The sequence below is a fragment of the Aythya ferina genome (assembly GCF_964211825.1).
Source record: "Aythya ferina genome assembly, chromosome: 1".
Classification (NCBI taxonomy): Eukaryota; Metazoa; Chordata; class Aves; order Anseriformes; family Anatidae; genus Aythya; species Aythya ferina.
In genome coordinates, this window is record NC_140296.1 from 197,877,157 (window position 1) to 197,896,134 (window position 18,978).

Here is an 18,978-nt window from a genome sequence, read left to right on the forward strand (position 1 = left end):
CTGCACAATAGAAACCAGAGACAGAATATTCTCATGCCAGCTAACAAAGACTAACAGTATAAAGCTGAATAGACATATAATATTTCAACATATATAAGTGAAGTCAGCTTTCAACATATATCTAGACAGAGACAGACATGTAAAATTGCACATCAATATCCATTGAGACACCTTGAAAACCCCAGGTTATGAAGCTTTTATATTTAATGCTTTTAATTTGGTTCCAGAAGCTGTGAAAACAATCTTCCATGCAGGTAGTAATAGTCTGGTGTTAGTCTTAGTTGATGCTTAGAACTTCCATCTATACTGGGAGATGGTTGAATTTATAACCACCTCTTTTCTCTTTAAATACTTCCTTTTTAAATAATTTATTTAAATATATATATATTTAATATTTTTTTAATAATTTTTTTAATAATTTCTTTTTCTCTCTAAATAATTTCTTTAATTAGATACGTTTATGCAATACTTAACACAATGGAGAGTTTATCTGTACTTAAGTTACTCAAGTTATTACTAAACTCTGTTGGATGCATGAGAGAAGCCAAAGGTTTCAAGGATGTGCCAGCCACAACACAGCACTTGTCAGCCAGTTTGATGATTGCCTCAGTTTGGAAAGACAGTTTGGAAATGTCCAACAAATGCCATCCTTTAGGAAAGGTTGTCCTTGGTGAAACACAAGGTCCCAGAGTAACGACCTTCACTAGCTCTTGTAAACCTATCTTGTAAACCTCTTCCAACCTATCTAGCTAATCCATAGTACTGTATGCCCACTACTCAATTATTCTACAGCTTTTTCACTGGACATGTACTTTGTTAGAGTAAACTAAAAAAGAATGTATTAGTTAGCACATGTTGGAGGACTTGCTTTATTGCAGACCTTCTCACTAGTTAAAGAGTGATTAGAATTTTCTCTAGGAATTGAATTTGAATTGAAATAATGTACCTGGGATCATCTCTGAGGGTTTTTACCCCAACAGGTCTGGTAAAAGTCTTGTCTTTGCTTGGATGATGGGCATTTTCAATAGGAACTGTGTTCACTTTGGTAAAGAAAAATATCTATTATAGTCTAGTTAAGTTGAAAATTATTTCAATAACTTCTTTTTAAAACAAAACACTGTAATATTTTGTTTACATCTGGGAAATGGCCTTCCAGTTAATCCATCACTACAAATCTGGACTGGTCCAGCACATCTCTGCAAATCTAGGAAACTATTGGTATACTGTACTTGTACTGCTGTAGAATAGTGAAATCAATACTGAAGTGAAGACACTGCAGGCAGAGATGCTACATCAATTGACATTGAAAGTGAATACAAATTTCAATGGAACTGCAATTTGAATGTAATTTAAATTGTGCTGAGAGGAAAAGGAAGATAGTCTAATTATAATAAAATATAATTCTGCAAAATCCTGGTCCATGACACAAATAGAAAAAGTAGAAGTAGAAAATTATTCTCATGCAGCATAAAAAGGAAAAAAAATATATATTTCTGTATTACTTGGCATCTCAAGTTGGAACACTTTCTTCTTTTAGAGAAAAGTATGTTGTTACTGAAATATTTTCTCCATGAATAGATGTGTACTCACTCCTAAAAAAAAAAGGTGTTTGAAGTATGATGATTGAAATGCCAGGTGTATGCTAGGCTCATTTTACATTAGAGCATTTATTAAAGAGCAAAAGGATCATTATTGTCATCATCAGTTCTGATTCATACTATACTGCTACAAAATTTATATTGACTTATCACACAGAAGTTGTGAGACTGTGTACCAACATTAAAAAAATAAAAAATAAAAAAGTTTCACACAGTTTCATTGACCCATTACTTTTAAGTAGTAAGCTTATAGAAACAAACAGGTGTGGACAAGATTTGCTCAGGGCTTATTATTGCACTCTTGCCCAACTATCTTTTTATAATCAATCATTTCAAGATATACAGGTTGAGACAAGATATATTCTTAGTGGAAAAATTGCTGCTGCAAACCTGGTTGTGCAATGTCATAAGCAAACCCTTCCAATGCTGATACTTTCTGCTTTGGAGGCCTGGCTTTTATATGACTGCATTGGAAAATGCAGGCATTACAATTCCTTCTGGTAAAAAATAGTTCAGTTAGTTAATGGAATACAATGAGTAGGAGAAAGGTGGACAGCCTTTTTTAACTGTGAACGTCATGTTCTCTCAGTGTAAGTGCAGCTACTTATCGCTGCAGGTGAATAACTGCTTCCTGCTGGTGAAAGACATATGTTATTTCAATATATAGGGTGAAAAAAAATTACTCCTTGAGATGTGGACAGGCATGGCTTTTTGATCTGTAAGAAAGATTAACTGTCTAAATGATCCACAGTGAAGCAGAAAACTCTATCCTTGACTTAATTAATAGTCCAGGAAACTGGCTATACTCCATGGATCTATTCCCTGGTAACCTGAAACATCAGGGATCTCTGCTTCTCAGTTACATGTAGTGAGCAGCAATTGTTACACTCTGTGCAACATTTCAGTGTCCCGCAGGCTACTCGGAATTGAAGGTTTGAAGAGAAAATTGAAAACATGACATTTGTTGCTTAAGTGGCAGACTAGTCTGCAGCATCTTTTGGAAGTCTGAATTTACTCATCGAAGAAAAACAAAGTGGCAGATGGGTCTTCCTGCCAAGGTGAACTGCAAAGATTGCTCAGCTAAGATATGTTAAATTCTATATTATAACAGTCCATCTATTTTCCGGACAGTCGCATGTGATTAAAGAAGCTGTCTTTAGAACTTCAAGTGATATTACAATGACAATGAAGCTTTCATTAAACACCAGGACCTGTTATTGAAGAACTGCATTAAGCTATACAAGGATTACAAATGGTCATCTTCTCTTAATGTAGTCATAAAATCAATATATAGTTTATAATGATACTTACTGAAAAGAACAAAAAGGCAACTGTTGTCCTTTATAAGTAACAAAATAATACATTTTAAAACATGATATTCAATAAGGATAACAAAGTTGTTTGTTTGTTTATTTATTTTTAATCAATTAAGAAATCCAAAACACTACAGGAAGTGAATACTAAATGATAAGATATTCAAATCAGACCTCTGCAGTAGAGAGACATTGGCTTAAACATTCACATAATTCAAAAAATTAGAATAGATTTTAAGATAAGTTTATTTATATTTTCATGGTTGTTACATTTAAAAAGAAAAAAAAAAAAAAGCAGTACTAACTTATAGTAAAATGCATGTTTTCTTCTGAGCTAGAGTTTAGCTTTTGCAAGATTATTTATAAAGAAAATGGTGAGATCTATCTCATGATTAGATTCATGGTTATTTTCCATACATATTTCTGGAATATTTATTGGTAATGAGAAAAAATATATATACAGACACACACACATATACACATAATCTATATTGCATCTACCTGCAACAGATTTATTATTTTTTTTAGCTATTGCTGCTATTTGAAATAATAGTAGATAAATAATATCTCAAGTAAAGAGAAACTTGTTTTCTCTTCAAATGGGAGGCAGTAAAATAAAAGATCATTTGAAAAAATATATTAATTGTGCCAAGTGAGAACTTATCAATTAAAGTTGTGTCAAATCCTATCAAAGCATAATGTAATGTACTGCAACACAGTTCTTCAGTTCAAATTTGTTTTTAATGTAGTTATTGAGATTACCAACAGTACATGAGGAAAGATGACCTTGCTTTCCACTCCAGCACTCCAGAAGTTCCAATTAGCCAATTTGTGCTAGAATTGCCCTCAAAATGTATTCCCAAATACAAAACTATCAATGTATGAAATTTAGTTATTGGCCTGATTTAAGCTGGGATAAATATATAAAGGGATATATCCCGTATATGAGGGATTTCTTTTTTTTTGTAATTCTATATCTTCCTTTACTATATTGCCACAATTCCATTTCTGATCCTAGTTATAACTACAAGGGTAAAAACTAAGTATGAAGGAAATAGCAAAGATATACAGCTAAATTATCTAAATATTTAATATCCCACAAAACTGCCATTCTTTGTTTTGATTTTTATGTCGACAAAGGTAATTATCTTGGAGGGTTTTATTGTAGGAATCCTTTCTAATGACTACTTTTTAAATAAGTCAACCACTTTCTAAGTTGCAGTTTTAGTGTTGTAGTTAAGATTTTCCTGGAATGTAGGTAAGGAAAATGAAAGGTTTTAGTATCTAACAGTTGAAACAGCTGGAAAAAGCAAACAGCTTTCAGACAAATTTTTTTTTCCACAGGTCTTAGATATCACAGAAGCACAGAATCAGAGAATCACAGAATCACAGAACTGTAGGGGTTGGAAGGGACCTCGAAAGATCATCGGGTCCAACCCCCTGCCAAAGCAGGTTCCTCAGAGCAGGCTGCCAAGGTAGGTGTCCAGACAGGCCTTGAATATCTCCAGAGAAGGAGACTCCACAACCTCCCTGGGCAGCCTGTTCCAATGCTCCGTCACCCTCACTGTGAAGAAGTTCTTTTGCATGTCTGTGTGGAACTTCCTGTGCTCTAGCTTGCAGCCATTGCCCCTTGTCCTATCCCCACAAACCACTGAGAAGAGGTTGGCTACATCCTTCTGTCCCCCACCCCTCAGGTATTTATATACTGAGGAGATCCCCTCTCAGTCTTCTCCAGGCTGAACAGACTCAGGTCTCTCAGTCTTTCTTCATAGGGAAGATGCTCCAGGCCCATATCATCTTTGTGGCCCACTGCTGGACTCTTTCCAGGAGATCCCTGTCTTTCTTGTACCAGGGAGCCCAGAACTGGACACAGTACTCCAGGTGAGGTCTGACTTGGGCAGAGTGGAGGGGGAGGATCACCTCCCTTGACCTGCAGGCCACGCTCCTTTTAATGCATGCCAGGATCCCATTAGCCCTCTTGGCCACAAGGGCACAGTGCTGGCTCATGGTCAACCTGTCATCCACCAGGACCCCCAGGTCCTTCTCCTCAGAGCTCCTCTCCAGCAGGTCGTCCCCAAATGTTACACAAATGTAACACATATTTAACACATATGAAAATGTAACACATATGTTACATTTCCTCCTCAAATGTAGGATTGTGATGCTGCAGAATGACAATTAACATCTTAATTAGATTATTCTTCTGAGGAGAATAACCCACTTATCCCTCCTAATACAGATGAGAAAGTTTAGAAAGACCACCATTTCTTCAGCAACAATGCATCTCTAACTCTGCAACTTGGGACACTGTTTAAAAATACAACCAACATAGGTAAAAATTATCTGTGTGACTGATACTGATCTTTCAGTTTGGATGAAACTGTTCATTCACTGCCATTTTCCTTTCTGCCATGCTGACCAAGACCCTAAAAAGAATGAGATCACTGTAGAATTTCATATCAAGAGAGGAATAATATACTCGTCATGATTTGGGTCATAGCTTGAGGGTGATGGGAGTATGTATAGGCACAAAGCCTGCTGAAACAATATTAAGAAACCGTGCTTGAGGAAATGTTCAACAGTTGCACAGCCTTACCCAATCCCAACATATCTTAATCTGTACCATCCTGAACTCAAGTTTAATGGATTTTAACAGGGTGCAGAGGACTACTTTCTTCCTTTGTTTTCCTCTTGCCCCTCCTGAAATTGCTGCAGAGGATGTTCACAAACTATTTATTTTCAAGTATAAATTCAATCATAGTCCTAAGTTCACATAACTGTATGGAAAGCTCATATGTAGAAGATTGGGGAGCCAAATACAACCAGAAACACATTGTAGATTCACAGAAACAGAGAAAAAAAAATACTTAGTTATACGATTTTATGAATCAGAAGGGAATACTCTCCCTGAAAAGGGTTAGTAACCACAAGAGCCTAAACTTAGCTTTACTTGCCAGACAGTTCAAATTCATCAGAGTGTTTCTGATACTTCAAGGAGATTTACTTAACTATGAACAGAAAGAGAGAAGTAACATTTGAAAGAATGACACATCTTCACAGCACTGTTAATTTGGGCTTTTACTCAGTTCTCATTCACACATGAAACTTTAGGCTAATTTTAGAAGAACTTCAAAGTGAGAAGCCTGGCTTGGGCCATGGTATGCAAGCTAGTTCTGTCCTGAGTTTGCAGTGAAGGTACAGTGAAAACAAAATTAAGCTTCCAAAAATACAAGTTCCCTCAAAATATGGAAATGATTAGAAGGGACACAGACAACTGAAGCACTAAAAAGTCAGAAGACATGTCCCAAACACATTTGCAGAGGTTACACTGAGTTCGAGCCTCAGCATGCAATATATATATCAAATCTTGTTCAACTGACCTTAATAGATACAAAAAAAAAAAAAAAAAAAAAAAAAGCTGGTCATGCTTATGAGCTGAAACTATATATAATACAATGCATTATTCATCAGATATTTACTGCATTTACTACAATCTGATTTTTACAACTCAGAACAAATCCCACGTATTCTTATATCATCATTCATCTTTTTAAATTTTTTATCCAAAGAATGTCTGCTTTTAACAGAGAGACAGATACAAAAAGGCATTCAATTAAGAAATGATTGGCTTGGGAAAAGAAAAACATGCCACTTATTCAGTAGTCATGAATGATCTATTGTTCTGTTTGACCATGTGACTCTCACTCTAGATTTTCCAAGGATAGAAGAAAGTTTTCATCTGCTGTATAGTTGATTGATTTAGACATATAAATTTTTCCCAGCAATTTACTGCAAATTGAGAGATTACATTTGTCATAAATCACAAGTTTAACAATTTTAAGTGATTACTCAGGAGGTGTTTGTACATGTCTCAGAGTTAGCACACAACTTACTGCTACTGGAATTCTTTGGAATTTTTTCAGGGTTTGGTGGAAGTTTAAAAGATCAATAAAAAAGAAAATACAGATGATTGCTGATATAAGTTGGCAGTTTTGCGAGCTAAAATATAAAATTCCATTATCAACAGACATGTTCTTTTCTCAGACTGAAAATTTTATATAACTGAGAAACTCATCAGCAAATCTGTAGAAGACTCTCCTTATCTAACTAGGTTAATAGCATGAAAACTACTAGTTGTATGAAATGCACACTAGATAAAATTATTGATTGCTTCTGCAGTTGACCGACAATCTGATGTCTTTGCTCTCATTGCCACTTACAAATCATAACAATTAAAGTCATGAAAGTTTGGAAAAGGATATGGAGGTTATTCCACTCAACTAAAACTAACCCTACAAGTGCTTGATGTAGGAGGATGAAAAAAAGTAATTACTTATTTCCACAATTTCTATTATTTAGTTACATGAATAATATTCCAAAGCAATCAAGATCTATTTAGGAACAATTTAACAATCTTTTGTGTTCTCTACAGGAAAATAAAAGATTTATTATATTGTTTATATATACATATAAATTATATTTTATATATAGTGTGAAGGATGGTAAGGCCTTCTAATACTTACGGTCTCTCGTCCATCAAACTATTAGGGATGCTGCTGCCATAGCAGTTCAATGTTGGGATTCAGTCATTACATTTACAACATCTGATATATTCCAATTAAAACCAACCAACCAAAAACAACAACAACAACAAACTAAATTTCATAAATCTGCTCATCTCTTTAAAAATGACCCTGAGTGGAAGGTGATAGTTTCCAGAAGATTAGAGCATATGAAGTTAACATAAAATAACTCAATAAAAATAATTAATTTCTTTCACACTAATTTGGACTAGCAAGTCAAAGTAAAATATCTCTTGAGCTTAAAATTTAGCAATTTCTGTATTCTCAAATTCATATCTGAATATAACAAAAAAGATAGTTCATTCAGGAAAATCGGTCAGGACAGATAATCATCTGATTGTAAAAAGTTTCTTTCCTTTCACAGCACCCAAAAATTGAACAAGAAACTCATGCAACAAAATAATGAAACATAGCTATAATCTACAAATTAAAATCTGTAAATAATAAATAAGATTGTTGAAACAAAGTAAATGCATCATAAAGTATATGAAGTGCTTTTGTTTCTTAAACTCATGTTTATAGAGTAGATATGGTACTTCCACTGATGAGAATATTAACATTAATTCATTCTGATATATTAAACAGAATGTATTAATGTTAAGACTGGGGTCTTGGAAGGAACAATGAGGCCACACAAAAGAACACCATTACATTAGAAAATGTTTTGAACATCTCTTTTGTAAACTGATTACTGCATAGTAGAGAAAAAGTTTAAAGAAGTTATATTTTGCATTTTAAATGATTCCTTCATGAAAATGGTTTATATTGGAACATACCAAAGGAAATGCTAGTAAAAAATTAAAAAGTAGTTATAATTGCAAAATTAAGTAATAATGACCACATTGAATTAGAAGATATGTATATATATTTATATATATATATATATAAAGAGAGAGACAGAGAGAGAGAAATTAAACTTATAATATGAAACTTCAGAGATTCAAAAACAAAATTAAAATGCACAAAAAATTTGAAGGATGAAAATAATTTAAAAGTTAAATTAAATCCTTGTATTACTAGCTGAAAGTTACATAAACACATGATACCAGTCATACATATTCCTGGACCTTGGAGATTCAAGAAAATGAATTAAAGACAAACCACAAAGCAAATTTGCAGGAGTCTTAGATTTATTTTTATTTTATTTTATTTTATTTTATTTTATTTTATTTTATTTTATTTTATTTTATTTTATTTTTTCAGAAACCATTTACAAAAAGAATCAGCCCACTGAGGCCAAGAGAAGGGAACCAGCTATGACATGTGAACTGATGATTTAATTCATGATGAAGTTATGATGAGATGACAAGTTAACATGAATCAGCTGACTTGTGATAACTGGATACTTGTCTCCACTCTGCCTGAGAATCAAAGTAATGTAGCTTTGGTCCCAAATTGTAATGATTCTATGAAGCTGGAATCATGAATTTACATTTGCTTAAGGCCACAAATGTGCACTCAGTTCTCCAGCTACCACATGACTCATTAAGCTGAATGTGTTCCTGAGTCCTGTGTTCATGATTTGCAAAGCTATGATGAAATCTGAAGAATGATTAGTCAAACAGAAAACTAGATAAACAGTCTCCAGAAGGGCATGTGTGTAATGTGGGTTGCCTTGTAATAAGTGAGCAACAGAACATAATTTCCTTACATTTGTTCTCCACCACAATAGTTTAAGGCAATACATGCTTAAGACAAACTTGTTTCAAGTAATAATTACACAATTATATATTATATTATATATTATATAATATTTATATAATATTATATCCTAGAGAAAAAGTAGGACTTAAACACACTGATAATGTTATTGAAAATGGTCATTATTACTTAATGATTTTCATCTAAAAAAAAAAAAAAAAAAAAAAAAAACTTTACCAGAAATGGGCATTCTTAGAGCAGGGGATCAGCCTTTCCAGAAAAAATTGTGATATTTCAAGAAATAAACATAAGGCTATTTCAATTTACTACCAATTTTTAACACCTCTGTGTTCTATGATTCCAAGAATATTTTGCAACTCTGAACATTATATACTAATCCTAATATTCTTGAAAGTAGTTGAATTTCAGGACCTATGACTTCAAAGAATAATGTTAAAGTTCAGTTTACTAGCATATAAAGGAAGTCTCAGAATTACTCAAATGATTCATATGGAATTTTAAGATTAAATATTTAACTGTTCACAGAAATAAGTGTTCTTTTGGAGACCAGTATTGAAAGACAACGCGTCATATTCTCCTTAATAGTATTGCTAATGTTTTCAGGAATTTTGAGGCAACAAGTTTTCTTTAACATTCAATAAGCTATCTGCAAAATTGAATTTACAATATTTAGATAAACATAACAAAAGAAAACATTACAGCAGACCAAGGAAAAAATGGGTCCATCAATACACTAGAATTTTTTGATGCATTTAAAACACAATCAAGAAAATATATAGGTTAATTTATCTCAAAATGCTTTAAATAAAGGGCTGGTTTACTAAGTACTCTGGAGGTTAGATATAAATACTACTGCTTGTGAGTACAACATAAAACAATCTATTAATAGTTTATTATTCAGAGCTGAGGTTGACACTATCTAAGACAATACAAAGTAAACAAAAATATTTTTGTTATTACTCCTTATTAAGAATATGTAAAAATACTATAGATTTTGCTTTTAATCTTGCTTGTCTACACACTTGTCAGATGTTTGCCTGATAAGCTTTTGGTCATGTTTTACTCTCTTTTACCTTTTATATAACAAAATCTTTTCATAAAATCTAGTTGATCTTGATGTTTTGGATTTTATTTAGGTAGTTATCTGTTCTTCTATAAAATTCCCAGTCATTTATTTTATTTTATTTTATTTTTATTTATTTATTTATTTATTCCTAGTAAGGGCTCTTCCATCTTCCACAGCCATGTAGAATTTTTGTGTTATTTTCTTCCATATTTGCTTCAACATTAAATTGATATGGTCTGTTTTCTTCATTCCTTAGCTTCTTGTTTTGATACTCTCTGTGTAGGGAACCGGGGATGTGTATATCTACAAACTAGAATAAAAATAATGACCAAATTACAGAGGGAGGGGTTTGGACCAGCCTGAAAGTTGGGAATGTAATAGAAAACCACTTCCAAATACTGATTTATTATACTGTTTCTGATTAGTGGTAACAGACAAAAAATTAAAAACCAAACCCCACATATTTATTACTTTTAATCCCTTTAACCCTCAATAAAGAAAGGTCAGTGCCTTCAATTCATGTAATAAGAAAATATCTTCAGCCTAAATTGGGCTTCCTGAGCAGCTGGACTACCTAGGAATAGATACCTGCAGTACAAAAGACTGAAATTTTCATAGGAAGTATGGTGAAAGATAATTGCATTGATACTGAATTGACATTTGACTTTGCCACAGAAGTACAATTTAGAAGGACTAAAGGAGAGGATGATGTTCTGTAATAGTAAAGATAGCTTGATTCCCTTGTGATGAATAAATAAAAACAAAAATCTAATTTCCTAAGAAAAAGAGGCTTTCTTGATCACACTACCCATTGGTGACATAGTCTGTGGTCAGTTTTTTCCCTATGACTCCTGGGATCCCTCTGAGAAATTCCACATTTCTTGGGAAAATGGAGGGGAGTAAGTTCAGTTTATAAACACTAAGTTCCTCCAAGTTCCTCCAAGTTTCATGAAAATCAGCAGTCAAGGAGTGGAAACATTCCATTAGCTCCTTAACGAAAAGGGAGAACTAAGTTATTATCCAATTATTCCAATTAGTAGGTAATTGGTCAAATAGGCTATGTAAACTGACTGGTCACTAAGTACAAGCAGAAACAATTTACTACATTTTGTTCACCTAGGGAATCAAAGTAGTAGTTAATGAACATAAAAAGTTCCAGGAATGCTGGTGAAGGTTACATGAGGGGGAGATTGTTACTACCTTTAGTAACTGGTCTACCACTAGATGTGCCGCAGTAAGAAAATATTAGGAATGTGGAAAGATGAGTATGACTGTGGAAGCATTAAGTGATTTGTTAAGGGGAGACACTAGAAAAACTAATGATAAAGGGAAGAAAATTGCAGACTGTTTCAGTATGGTAAAGAACAGAGAAAACCAGTAACTGCTTAGGTTAGGAACTGTTCAGTCCAAAACAAGTCTTGTCAATCAACGCTAAGGCCAGTCTGAAAGCTTTCCAATCCAATTATGCAAGCCCAGCTCTCAGGATCCACCTCCACCCTTTATTGCTCTCAGATGCATTTTTAAATGTCTGTAAACAATCCTGCAATGACTGAATAGTATCAACATTATTGTGAAAATAATGAAAGCATTATTAGAAAGCAAACTGCAGAAAGCAGTGTGAAAGCAACTGCAGAACTCCAAAATGCTGACAGAATAATGTTATTACCCTGTGCTACTGTTACGCAGTTACAACCATAAGTATGGGACTCAGGTGAATGTGGTAATAGCTAAGCTCTGCCAATGTCTGCCAAGAGTAGACCTTACAGACTGAAGGGTCAAACACTTATAAAGCAAAACCACTGAGACAGAGTTTATACAGAAATCCACAGCTGTAAAAACTTACACTGCAAACAGTTGGACATAGAAATCAAACTACCCCAAATAAATTTGTAGCAGGACTATCAGTCCAGGAATATTAGTCACATGGTGTATGCCTAATTCAGGAAACTTTGAGGCACATTCTCCTCATAGAATAAAAACCTACATTGTGTTAAGTTACAGATTGCCAATTAAAATATAAAACATGTTAAGACATGATAACACACGATAACACAGCTATTCCCCATGGGTCCTGCAATACTCCCAGCCAATAGCAGGACCTCCGTTACCTTTCAATGATATTGAGACTGAGTGTTTCTATGCTGCTATCCAATTCACAACACACTTCAGGAGTTGTTTTACAAGAATATATAAACATCAGTGATTATTATTTTCATATTTCCATGTTATAAACTTTGTTGTTGCTGTTGTTTTATTTTTAAATTGTGTACAAGATTCTTCTTAAGAGCCCAGAGAGCTAATTTTACAGCTCAAGAGTTTTAGTGCAGATTAAAGCAGTAAATGTGAAATCTCACACAGACACACAAATCCATTAACCTGATGCCATTAAATAATTTGATTCATTTTCTAACAAAGTAAGGAGTTTTTCTGTTTCAAAAAGAAAAAAAAAAAAAAAAAAAAAAAAAGAGAGATCACAACTTAGTACTTGTAACATCTAATTCACAATTCTAAATTACCAGTGCCCACACTTATTATGGTGCTCTATAAAATCCACAAAGACGTATTTTCTGAAAATACCACTCTCCATATAATAAAAAAACAAAAAAAAAAAACCAGCAAAATGTAAGTCTTAAGCCTTTTCATGTGTTTATTTATTTATTTATTTATTTTAACCAAACAGAAAAATAAAAAGTGAAATTATAGACATAAATCAAAATCATCAAAGTTTCATGTTGCTTTGTAATGCCTGGGGTACGGGCAAAATAGAACTTTTGATATGATTGGTTTCAATCAATCACACTACAGGGATGGCCACAGAGAATCCGGGACTTAGACTTTGATTCAGCAAACAAACACCAACTTAAATTTTAAGTCAATGGAGGCATTTGTACGATTAAATGAACACACACGATCAAGTATTTATAGGATCAAAGTTGTCAAATATGGTTTATAAGGGCAGTTTGTGTGTCACGGAAATAACTTAAGCAGCTTTTATATAACCACTGTTTATTACTGTTTCTTGGCCAGAAAGTAGCTGAGCTCTGGCAGGCAGCTGTGAGGGGTTCATTATGATATGAACTGCACAAGTTTAGCTTAAGCTGCTCTGAAATCTGCTTATCCTAAATCAGCATATCATGCTTAACCTAACTCAGAATATTGTGCTTAGCTGAAGCCAGGATATTGTGCACTGAAATAGATGCAGAACACCTTTGAGCCAGTACTATGGTCCAGAGATAGCTGTGCCCAGCAGCTTCAGTAGCTGCTTAAATTGCTCAAGTGACTACACCCTTGTCTTCATGTTCCAGGTCATTATTAGATTAAAGACACAGTACTTAGTAATAATATCTTAATTTATACTTTGTCAAGAAAATTGTACTGCATGTAAAGTCTGAAATAAGTCACTCTCAGTCAAGGTTTTATCTTTGGACATGTAACATCCTGTATCTATCATCAAACATTCATCCCAAGTCCATCTCACCTACTTTTATCTGAGTGTTAAGTCAGGCCTCTGGTTCAAGCTGACTTTTATTGTCCTTCTGTACTCAGGGAACTCATAAGTACATGTCCAGGACAAGTGCAACAACAAAATGAATCACCTCTTTCAGAAAATAAGTCCAGGAATAAGGAAATATGCTGCCAACTCTTTAGTCATACAAATAGTGGGAGGTTTGCCATTGTCTTTAGTAACAGTGAAATAAGTTCTCTGTTCTATTTCTGTAGTAAAAGTTTCCTATATTTAGTGGTTGAATTTAGGCACAAAGTACTGCTTTCACAGCTGTTGCTGGAGAACCACTCTTGACTGATTATTTTAACTTCTAAATGTTAAGCATTTCATCTGAAAGAATTCAAGTATTTTAGAAATGAAGTAACACATTATATTATTTGAATGTTGCCCCACAGAAACATGCAGTCTCTCAATAAGGAATATTATGGCATCAATACACAACATAGGACTATTTACAGCCTCTTCCCGAACTACAAGAAATGCTCAACCTGTTAAATATTTTAACACCTCCTTAGTAGTGTATTTACAAACAACTACTATCCCAGATGCTTGTGTAACCTGAAAATATGCAGAAGGATGTGGCCTTGCCTAAGATAAGCAGAGAAGAGAAAATAATGACTCACTGCATGTAAACACAGGCATATAAAAACAAAGCATTTTTGCAGCAACAATTTAACAGGATCTCTACGACAGCTTACATATTTCTGGGCTCCAAGACAACAAATATTTTCAAGCTTTGCATCATATCATTCTCAATCAACAGAGATGAAATATTTAATACATAAATGAATGGTTTTGTTTTCCATCACTCTTGTCTTTTACCACACATCCACAGGAAAGTACTTTGCCTGATCATAAATAAAGTGTTGCAGGAACTCATGGAATTAAGCAACACATGCTAACCTTTAGCTTTCTGGATGAAAAATGACCTTCAGTGATGACCCCAGTGAATAGTGCTATCTAGAATAATTCCCTTGCATTAAACAACCTGCTATTTTACTATTATTAAGTTTTAGTAACACTTCTGGAGGAAACTATCTGTTAAAAAAAAGAAACAAGGTATTGACCCTAAGGTATCTGGGGACTATTGTTTTCTTCAATCAGTTTAAAGCACTTTTCATTCATTTTGTACAATTTTCTTTCACCAGTGTCAGGAAGATCAAAATAAGAAAAGACCCTGTGATGTTTATTACACATCAACAAATAAAAGATATATTTACAGTTGCATTCACCATTTTACTAGGCCTATTAAACAAAAGTGTTGTAAGGAAAAGCCTATAAAGCAAACTTAGAAACAGTAAAAAAAACCATTGTTTGAATTCCTACAGAAGCTTCAATTGCTTCACAGTATGAAGTCAGGAATCCTTTAGATAAAAATAAACACAGAATAGATACATTATCTATTGTGACATCTTCTTTCTGCCTTCCAAATACAGGTTCCTTGGTTTAAAAAAATATTTTGCAAATAATTTGCCAAAAAAAGCCATCATCATGCTGGAGGGATCCAGTCAAGAATCTTTTAAATTTGTAAGTAAATATACTTGGAGGGATTTAAAGAAATAGAAACAAAAGATAGAATTTGCATGCTGAACAGAAAGAATGAATTTCCTAAGACTTGAAAATCTTCAGTACTGATGAAGTAGAAATATTAGCAACATGATTACACAAAGATCATAAACATTATTTTACTCTTAGCTGCTGCTGCCAAATCACAGTTTAAAGAGGACTATATATCACCTGTCATTAAATTCTTATAAATAATCAACATTTTCTGCTCAGGCCCAAGGAATACAAAAAGTGATTTTATTTCTGGTTAACAGGCTTTGTTTGATTGGATTTATTTATTTTTCCCCAAGAATGAAGTTTCTGACCTTTTATTTCTTCTTTATTTTGGATAGCTAATATTTATAAGGATACTTACAACTACATTTTCATTGGCCATGCAAAGCACAAAACTTTCATTTCTATCGTGCAACCTTGCAACCTTCCTTCACAGACTGGAAGGATATCCTTTGTGCCTAGGTTTGATACAAAAGCTCATTTCAAGCAAATTCAATTAAGAAGGGTAATACAGTTTTAGAAACTATATGTTGCATGTCTATGACAAATTAGTCTTTGCCATTAGACTGTTCCAGGGTTTCCTTTGTGCTGACTTTTTAACCTACAAAAGCATTGAAAAATCCAATTTTGGTTCATTTCCTTGATACTGGAGATGTTACTGCTAGAAGTCAACCAGTGACAGGCATAGCGAGTTACACTCGCTATGACACCAAGTTTTATCATGGAAGACAACGGGGCAGAGAGTATTGCTATTTCCTAGTACATTTCATTGATTTTGTACTAAACTGTGAAGTTTATAAGATAGAGAGACTATATATTGAGACAGGGTAACAAGACATGACAAAAACAACTACCAATTATCTGCTTTTACCTGAGTCTAATAAAAAGTAATTTAAAGATGAGATTCAACTTACTCTTTTTTTTTTTTTTTCTTTATATGAGTGATCCAAGTTTTGCAGCTATTGGCTACACACACTGTCTGTGTGTCATGCCAAGGCCACGGTGTTTGGCAGACATCACTCTGTTGACATCTTTGTGGTTATGTACCTCCTGTACATACTTGCACAGAAACTGTAAATGGAACCTTTGACATACCATAGTATTCCAGAGCTCCTGCAAATTACAGGTAAAATAAGAATGAGAGCAGACTAGTAGAGAAACAAAGATGCATTACTAAGATGATATATTCTCCTAGAGCAGCATAGCTAAACAGTGTATCCAGATGCCTGATTGTAATGTGTTGCAGTTTACAAATCCTCTGAAAATGTCTAGCATCAAGAAACATGGACAAACTCGGAGAAAAAAACAGATAAATCTTTCCTTGTATTTGTAATGTTGTTTAAAAAAAATCTAAAACTACTTTTACTTAGTTGATTTTTGTAAGCGTGGAAATGATCACAAGGTAAGACTAGAAGCTGAACACATAATAATACAGTCCTGCTTTATACTGTTTTGAAAATAAATTTTAAACCACTCTAAAAGTCTGCCAAAGGTATGCAGCACGGGCAAAAACATATCGATTTATAGTTTCATCAAAACAGAAGATGCTTAAAAGAGAAACACAGTTATATCAACATTAAACTCAATTGGTTAACATGGTGAACTACCTCTTCCAAAATCAGAATTTGTAGCTTTAAGGAAGATCAGAAAAAACAAGATAAAGGGAAAATTGAGTTCGTCAGTTTGTATGAGATGACTGAAAAGAGGAAAAAATAGGTTAGTAACATTTGTATTTGAAACCATGAGAATAAATATTTTTATTTGCTTTAATCTATGTGTAAACTCAGTTTTTCAATCTGAATCTTGCAGTTTACAGTTTCCACTAACTTAAAGATGGAATTTATTTTAAAAACTACTCATATATTGTTTCTTCAAAACTTAACATTCTGGCTTCACAGGAGTTTGGAATTAAAACTAAACTACAGATTTTTATTTTTAATAATATAGTCTTTTAACTCTTATTTTTATTTAGCATTTTGTTTCATGTTCAGTCATGAATCCTTAATGGATTATTTAAATGACAAACATTAACTATACAACAGAAAGCATTTCAAATAGTATACTCAAGTTAAGAGGGTTTTATCTGTAAAACAAAGATTTTTATCTTTCTTGCTGTAGGCTATGAATTTCTTTAAGAGATTTTTTTTTCTTCTAATTAATGTTGACTGCATGTTATAACTTCCTCATATTTGCCTAGCTTCATGAAGAAGACTAGGACAGCAGTTTTAATAATATTTAGTATTCCCATTGCACAGTTCTAGAATATTTATTGACCTAAAGTTTCTCAAAAAAAATGAAACAGATGCTTGATGCTCACCCTTGCACAGCATACTGTAAATCATACAAACATCATTAATCCTGCATTTATTTAAGTAAAATGTATTTATTTATTTATTTATTTAATTTTTATTAAGTAATTATCAGTACAATATATGATGAAGAGTTAAAAATAGAAGATGGTGTTATCACTTTGAAAGCAGGGAGGTAGCTGTGTGGAAGCAGCAGTACACAGGATATTTTGGGTTTGCAACTTCACATGACACTTAGTCCTTTAAAACAAAACCAGGAAAATGATTCATGTTACGTAGCAAAGAGTCTGCTTCTTGCATCCACAGCAGTAGTGCTTATTGCTTTCAAGTTCTGCTACGGTAATACTTACAGAAGACTTTGTCAACAAACTGCAGTTATGTAAGGAACTGGGATGAATTCTCTGCCAAAAAGAAATGCAGTCTTGGTGAACAAGTGCATCTACGATTACTTGGAAGCATTCCCAAACTTGCTGCCAGTCACCTCTTGTGAATTGGATAAATAATAAACCTAAAGCTTGTGTAAAGAATCAGTTGTCTGACCAGTGGGAGGACTACAAAAGCCCTCTTCTCTACCCCACCAGTGATATCTGTATATCCTTCCCAAAGACGTTTCTGTACTGACATTGAATTCTATGTGGCCCTGAGGGTCTAATGTAGTTCTACTAGGCTTATATAAATATATCCCTCCTACCCTTTGGAAACCTAATACATTTCAATCTGTAATGTAAATAGTTTCTTTTTAACATGCAGTGTGTGCTGATTTCACCTTAATTATATATATCCCATTGTGAGAACGCAAACTGTGGGATACTGGGAAAGAATTTAACCAGCAGCCAATAAAAAATAGGGGCTGAAGCTTGGCCTCCATTAACACCTCATTAGGCAGAGCCTGTACTGTACTTAAAATGAGCTAATGATTTTTAAATGTAGTTGTCAACCTACAACTTCATAATGTAGAAACTTTATTTCTCTGTAATATTGAGTGAGCAATAACACATTTTTATCTGTACAAATCAACATGAAGATATTGGAGTACATTATTACCCCAAGCAAGATCTTCACTAGTCGTTAAGAAACACCAGCCTTCAGCACGACCATACTGCTAATACCACAAATTATATTAATTGTAGTATAAATTTTCTGGTGAACAAAAATTGTTGGTTTGAGGAAAACATGAAGTCCTGGACTTGTATATAGTTCAACTTTCTAAGAATAAAGTTAAAATCATAAAACGACTATTAGGTGGTTATAGGATTAATGTAAAAGAATAACAAAATTCTCAGGTTTGAATTTAATATGAAGAAAGAGCATTCTCTATGATACTAAAAATCACCATTACAGTTTACATTAACCTGACAGGATGAACAGTAGTTCAAGAATGC

The 18,978-nt window shown here is 33.5% G+C and overlaps 1 protein-coding gene across 3 annotated transcripts in view; it reads right to left on the bottom strand.

The window, feature by feature from the left end:
• The window catches only part of SEMA3E (semaphorin 3E), a 155,417-nt gene that overhangs the window by 133,016 nt on the left and 3,423 nt on the right, over positions 1-18,978 (bottom strand). Inside the window, exon 2 of one of the 3 annotated variants that reach the window (XM_084496317.1) lies at positions 17,947-17,997. The exons of the other annotated variants lie outside the window; for them this stretch is intronic. The gene's annotated coding sequence lies outside the window, so the exon portion shown is untranslated. The remainder of the gene's footprint in view (positions 1-17,946; positions 17,998-18,978) is intronic. 3 annotated transcript variants of the gene reach the window in all.